The 7,806-nt window shown below is 34.2% G+C and overlaps 1 protein-coding gene across 1 annotated transcript in view; it reads left to right on the top strand.

Annotated features, from left to right (window-relative positions):
* Window positions 1-2,407, top strand: part of LOC106881274 (ubiquinone biosynthesis protein COQ9, mitochondrial) — a 28,277-nt gene extending 25,870 nt beyond the window's left edge. Inside the window, exon 10 of the mRNA XM_089338075.1 lies at window positions 2,111-2,407. The gene's annotated coding sequence lies outside the window, so the exon portion shown is untranslated. The remainder of the gene's footprint in view (window positions 1-2,110) is intronic.
* Window positions 2,408-7,806: the final 5,399 nt, after the last annotated feature.

Below are 7,806 nucleotides of genomic sequence, written 5' to 3' on the forward strand. Positions count from 1 at the left end.
ACACACACACCTATCATTTTAGCCTGGTACTTACCTTATAATTCTCTTTTGAGTTGCAGGGATGTAAACACACCAACATCAGTTCTCGAATGGTGGAGGGGACAAACACAGATATAGACACACACACACAACGGGCTTGTTTCTATTTCCATCAACCAAATCCCGAAATCCATTCACAATGCTTTGGTCGACCAGCAGCTATAGTAGAAGCTATGCAGTGGGACTGAACCCAAAGCTATGTTGTTGGGAAGCAAACATCTTAACAATACAACCTTACCTACACCATACATATATACATACACATAGAATATAAAAAGAAACTTCGAGCCGCGCGGGCTCGAAAGATGGACCGTTATGTAAACCTCCTCGAGAAATGTGAAGACGCAGGCTGGAAAGTGGAGCATTTTCCAATCGAAGTTGGATGTAGAGGGTTTGTAGGACAGTGTGAGACGACTGCTGTTATTGTTAGGCCTAACTCATTGTAAGGTAAATACCACCATGACCGATATCCAAAATACAGTGGAGAAGGCTAGCCACTGGATTTGGTTAAAAAGAGACGAGCGATGGCTAGAGAAATATTGAGCTTTGTTTTAATAATCAGTTGATCTAGCAAGCGGGGCCTCATATCAGTGAGGGCGGCCGATGCACATTGATGCCGTCGAGAGGTAGGCCCCGAAACGGTGCGCATTCTCTCCTGATGATCCCATACACTTGCTGGCTTCCGGAATGCGGAGTTCTCGACTGGTAGCACTTGCATGTGCGAGTTGTTTGCAAGACATACATACACATAGAATATAAAAAGAAACATTTAATAGCTTAACACAGTTTTCTTTATTTCATTGTGTTCATACATATTATTTAGACAATATACATTTCTATCATTTAATTTAAAAGTGACCAGCATTCATAAATAAAAATTACTTTTATGAAAATTTCTCCATTTTGTCTTTGTCTTGTTGATGTTATTTTAAGTTTTTTTTTTTTTAATTTTGCATTTCATTAAATTTTCTTTTAATTGAACCATATATAAGTCTTGTAACATCTGTAATTTGTCAGTTTATCAGTTCTTTCTTTCTTTCTTTCTTTTCTGCAATATGCAGTTTACACATTTTTTTTTTTAAATTTCATGCAATGTATGGCAAATGTACCAAACAAATAGTAAGGGAAGAAGAGGACAAATTCTACTTGTTAGTGTCAAATGAGAACATACAAAACTAACAAATTTAGGAGTTCCAAAAGTTTACTGCAAGTTGAATAAAAAAAAAAAAGTTTACATGACATGGAAATTGTAATTAAAAAAAAAATTAATAATTTTTAATTACCTGTAAACCATTAATAATAACAATAATAATAATAATAATCTTTTCTACTGGAGGCACAATGCCTCAAATTAGCAGGGAGGGGACTAGTTGATTACATCGACCCCAGTATTTCACTGGTACTTAATTCATCAACCCTGAAAGGATGAAAGGCATAGTCGACCTCAGCAGAATTTGAACTCAGAATGTAGCAGCAGGCAAAATACTACTAAGCATTTTGCATGGCATGCTAATGATTCTGCTAGCTCACCACCTTATTAATAATAATCATATTATTATTATTATTATTATAGTTATACTTTGGAAAAAACGGAATAACAAAATAATCGTGTGTGTTTTGTTTGTGTGCGTCGGCTTTTATGTTGGGTAGCAGTATATCTGAGATTGGAAATGAGACAGTAATAATAATAATAATAATAATAGTAATAATAATACACACCCATGAAGATTCAGCTGCCTTATTTGGAGACAAAAAGAAGTTTAAGTCTTCACCCTTTTGATATCAACCCACCTGAAACTGTCTCTGGCTTTGTAGTACAAATGTCTTGTTTTCAAAAGTTAAGCTCTTCCACCAAACCTTAGTCACAATTTCTGTTCCTAATACTAGCATAATGATAACTTAGTTATTTTACTAAATTCTTTGTTGTATTTCAAATTAATTGAAAGCAACACAGAGCATCTCAACAGAAATATGGTAACAAAAGGGTTAAAGAAATGTATTATTTGTCAGACATTTCAGAAAATCTCATAATGTAACTTTTTTTTTTCTTTTCTTTTTTTTTCTAAAGCAGAAATTCAAAGGTTCATCCAAGGCCCCACTGAAAGACTGAAGAAATGAGCCGAGAAGTGAATAAGCTTAATCTCAATAGCAAAAACTATACCTCTACAGTGAAGGTGGTTGGAAGCGAGCTACTGAAGCAAAGACAACTCCTGCTAAACCCTGTAGATGAAATGCCAAGAGAATTTTCAAACAAAGAAAATATACTTGACTGGAGTTGAATTTTATTGTTGTTCCCCCGCCATCCCATTTTGTCTGCTTTCCCAAAACCCCAGGTTTTGAACTCAGTACTGCAGGATAAAAAAGAAAAGTAGGGGAAAAAAAAAACAAGCTCCCTTACTCAGTCAGATGATACTTGTTTTACACCTAAATGGACGGAGCCAGTAAGAGGTAAGTATCGTAGCCAAGAACAGAGTGTAGCAATTCCAATGAGAAGATATGGACTGTCTACTCATTGGTAAGTGCCAGAAATGTGCTCCATGTGACACCAAGTACAACTCATAACTGCACCTATATGAAATCCATTGCAGGGGAACTGGACACATGGATCAAATTTAATTGGTTTCCAATAAGGATCAAATTTTTTAAAAATTCAAGTAAAAGAAAAATAGCAAGAACAGTAATAACCAGAATGCAACATTTTTCATTTTCTTTTTTTTTTTTGTTTTTCTAATATATAAACAAATTTTCAATAATTCTTCAATAGGACTCAACAAAATTCAGTTTGGACGGATTCACAATATAAGTCTCAGTTACTACATATATATGCGCACAAACACACATACATATACACGCACACACATATATATATATACACACACAAAGACATAGAAGCAAATATATACACTCGTGTGTGTGTGTGTATATATATATATATATATATATATATATATATACACACACACACACACACACCAACAAAGATGTATGTGTACAGACTTTTCATAAAAACCTTAAGCATGCTACACCTGCATATATATGTCTGTGTGTATATATATATATAGACAATATTAAAAATAAAGATTACCCCAAAGTAGCAATAGCATTACCTTTAATTCTATAATTATATACTGCCTTAAACACATATTCCAATTGCACCTGTTAGTAATCTTGAAATTGCACCCTACTATAAAATGGTGCAGTCTCTTCAGGGTCTTAACTTGACATCCCTCAGTATGGCAATTTAATGATTTTCTTTTATAAACTCTGACATATATATATATATATATATATGTATATATATATATATATGTATATATATATATATATATATATATATATATATCATTTAACGTCCGCTTTCCATGCTAGCATGGGTTGATATATATATATATATATATATATATTTCGAAACGTCTAGTTAGAATAGAGGCAGCTGACGAAGGATTAATTCCAAGTGGCTATCTGTTTTCCTATGTGTTCGTTCCGTTGTCTGTAGTTCATTGTTCTAACATCCTGTACCCTGATATGCATCTATATACACATGTAGATGGAAGTATGTACATATATGTGTGTATACATGCATATATATTCTTTGTATTATATATATATATATATATATATATATATATATATATGCCCTTATTAAAATAGAGTATTATAATGCTGAAACTTTGTGGTAAGACATAATCACATACATTAATTATTTCATGTCTTTTTTTTCTTTTTTATGACACTTGCAGATATCAATCTTATAAGTTCAAATTAAATTTAGTTACTCGATGAAATTTATTTTAAATCCCTTGAATTTCTTGTAATATATTTTTAAAGTCTCTCCCACACACCTACACATAGCAAAAACATTTAGAAATTAATAGAAACAGGTCCATCAGTATATATCAAACTAGTGACAATCAACTTATTTTATCATTAGTAAATGTGTTTCAGTACACACATGGAAGCTTTAGTTTAGAAAAGTAATACAAAACTTCATCTCAGTAAAGGAGCAATTAGTCAGTCAGTCAGTCAGTCAAATCTCATACTATAGATAAGTGAATTTAACTTTTTATCATTTAAACTCGCCATATCCAGTCCAAATATTATTCTTGTTTTATGCTCAACCAGCCAAATTCTGACACCTACCCTACTTATGTCATTCTAAAAAAAAACAATCAAATCTACCAACGTCGCCTTCCTAGCACGTGAAAAGACATTTGTGCAAGATTGTTGCCAGAGCCGATGGGCTGGCCCCTATGCAGATGACACGTAAAATACACCATTTCGAGCGTGGCTATTGATCGTTACCAACGTCGCCACCCTGGCACGTGAGAAGACATTCAAGCGAGATCGTTGCCAGTGCCGATGGACTGGCTCCTGTGCAGGTGGCATGTAAAACACACCATTTCGAGCGTGGCCGTCACCAGTACCTCCTGACTGGCCTTCGTGCTGGTGGCATGTAAAAGCACATACTACACTCTTGGAGTGGTTGGCGTTAGGAAGGGCATCCAGCTGTAGAAACTCTGCCAAATCAGATTGGAGCCTGGTATAGCCACCTGCTCCACCAGTCCTCAGTCAAATCGTCCAACCCATGCTAGCATGGAAAGCGGACGTTAAATGATGATGATGATGATGAAATCAAAATTTCTAAGCTACAAGATAATGCATGATTAATTTAAAACAATGAGAATGAATAAGTATTACATTTATCAGAAAAATCTGAACACTAGTGTATATACATATACACATACATATATATATACATATATATACAACAATATACAATATGTCAATTGACCACTTTATGAGTGAACTCATCAAGTTTTTTATTTCCTCTATAATTTTTAAGCTTAAAAAGACTAATTGATAGTGGAAAGCAGTCTCACAGAAGACATCTGATTGTTTGGCCTTATTCGAAACTCAGAGCTCATCTCTCCTAATGGCAAAGAAACATTTTACGAAAGTTGTTAAAAAGTTAATAGAGTAACAAGATGGAGGGGGGGGGGACAACCACACTAATGTCTCAGATTCTCATTCGTTAATAATATTCTGAGTTCAAATCCTGCCGTTATCTACTTCACTTTTAATCACTCCAATATTGATAAGTAGGAGTATTATACTTGTGTTGAATAATTGGCAATACCATTTCCCCAACAAAAACTGGATTCTCCTCACAATGCAGAGAAAAAGCAACTTGACCTCTGAGCTATGCACTCTGTCGAGTAACATTATTCCAGAGATACTTCAAACAAATAAGTTAATAATAGTCGTAGGAGTGGCTGTGTGGTAAGTAGCTTGCTTACCAACCACATGGTTCTGGGTTCAGTCCCACTACGTGGCACCTTGGGCAAGTGTCTTCTACTATAGCCTCGGGCCGACCAAAGCCTTGTGAGTGGATTTGGTAGACGGAAACTGAAAGAAGCCCATCATATATATATATATATATATATATATATATATATATATATATATGTATATATGTATGTGTATGTGTCTGTCCCCACCAACATCGCTTGACAACCGATGCTGGTGTGTTTATGTCCCCGTAACTTAGCGGTTCGGCAAAAGAGAGACCGCTAGAATAAGTACTAGGCTTACAAAGAATAAGTCCTGGGGTCGATTAGCTCAACTAAAAGGCGGTGCTCCAGCATGGCCACAGTCAAATGACTGAAACAAGTGAAAGAGTAAAGAGTACAGATCTCAAGTTAAGCTCTACAACTGCAAGAAAATAGAAAGATCAAACGCATAATAAAACTGATGACTGATTAATACCTTTGCTTTGCAACACTTCTACTGGTTTCAGCTACTTGGCTATGACTGAGACAACATAATACTCTGCTGCCCCCCCCCCTACTCAGCTCTTTTATTTCAACATAAAATTAATTGTATATGAACTTTGGCAATTTTTCTTAATTGAAGAAACACAGCTGATCAGCATCTGACCACCTGGTTATACTAATAGAACTAGCTGTCACAAATTTAGGCATGGTAGTGCTTCTGAAACTAGGTTGGACCCTAGATAAAGAAGATACTGCCCAACAGACCTAACTAGTAAAGCACTAGGTATAGATTTCACTGTTAAAAGGCCTGATGTTAATCCATTTGCGAAACATTTTAACTCATTGAGAAACAGATTCAGAAACATTAACGAAAAACAAAAAGCATTAAAAATTGGAAGGAACCAAATGTTATAAACAATAATTGGTAGTAAATAAAAATAAAAAAAAAAGACCAAAATGTAGAACAAAACTCATTGTAAATAAAAAAAAAAAAAATTAAAATTAAAATCTAAATTTTTCAACACCCTCAAACTATGACTGAGTGACCCTGAGCTAAAAAGGGGGTCTCGACACGTCTCTGACTTTCCAGAAATAGCAATCACTATATCAAAATCTCCATCATATTGCACCCTACTATCTTTAAAAAGGAGAGAGAGCTATTGTATAGTGTATTTTGAGTTACACTATGTCCGAAAAAATAAAGAAACAAAATTAAGCGAAAAGATGAGGCGTTTGACTAGAATACCTTTGGTCATAGATCTGCTCACTCAAGGCTGACCTGGGGTTAGACAAGAACAACTACAGTTTACTCTCATGGTGTTTGCAAAAAAAAAAACTCTTTTTTCATTCAGAATGTTATCTAATCCGGTATCTATCTCATCAAGCTAGTGAACTGAAGCATAAGAAACTAAGTGTGGTAGCTACAGATTTGCTCATGAGACTATGAGCTGGTAGAGTCGTAGGATCTTTTTTTAAAACGGGGGCCACATTTTTCATTAATGTTTTACGTAGTGTTTTTGGTACCGAAAAACTTTCAAACTTCGTATACTTATCTATTTTGTGTTATAGAACAGAAAAATATTTTTGTATTCGAATTTATTTCATGTAAAAGATTGTCTTATTTCGATAATTTCAACCAATCACTGACAAGTATTCAGTTGTTTACATTTACTCCTTTGGCTGATTAAGCGGTGTAAAGCGTATTTAATTTCCATAGCTTCGTTTTGCTTTTTTTCTTTTTAAATTTGCTGTTTTACCCTAACCCTAACCCTATCACCGATAGAATTGTTTCAGAATCGTTTGTTTATGTAGTCGGCACTTAATGTATATCGGCTGAATGGACGTCAGTGATTGGTTGAAATTACAGAAATACGACAACTTTAACATGGAATAACTTAGGGATTTCTTTTTTTTTAAGAAGACTAAGAGAAAAAGATGTTTTATATGACACATTCTACCAGTGTTCCAAGTTTCAAAGTGTTTCGTTAATGAAAAATGTGGCCCCTGTTTTAAAAAAGATCCGAGTCATATTCTATACTGGCTTAGTTATTTTGTTTCAACATAATAATCATTGAATGTGAGTTAAAGTAACAGATAGCGTAATGGTTTAATGGTAGAGCACTGCGCTTAATACCTAACAATGCTGAGTTTGAGCCCTTTAATTAGGTATATACTTGTTCTGATTGAATATAGGAAGTTTCAACTGACAAAATCTTTAATTCTATACAGTTGCTCTAAATAGTTCTTGGAAGAACACGTTCCCTAATCTCTGACATCAGCTAATCCTTAATTTATAAAGCCATGCAAGGCTTCTTTTTGGTCACTTGTTACTTAACCAACAGATGAGACTACATAGTTTCTCAGAGTATGAAAAACAGCAGCCAAGTTCTTCCACACACAAACACACGTATATATATATATATATATATATATATATATATATATATACACACACACACAAAAATATATATACACACATACAAATACATATATA

This window comes from Octopus bimaculoides, chromosome 20, assembly GCF_046866305.1.
Source record: "Octopus bimaculoides isolate indiv1 chromosome 20, ASM4686630v1, whole genome shotgun sequence".
In the NCBI taxonomy this organism is placed as follows: Eukaryota; Metazoa; Mollusca; class Cephalopoda; order Octopoda; family Octopodidae; genus Octopus; species Octopus bimaculoides.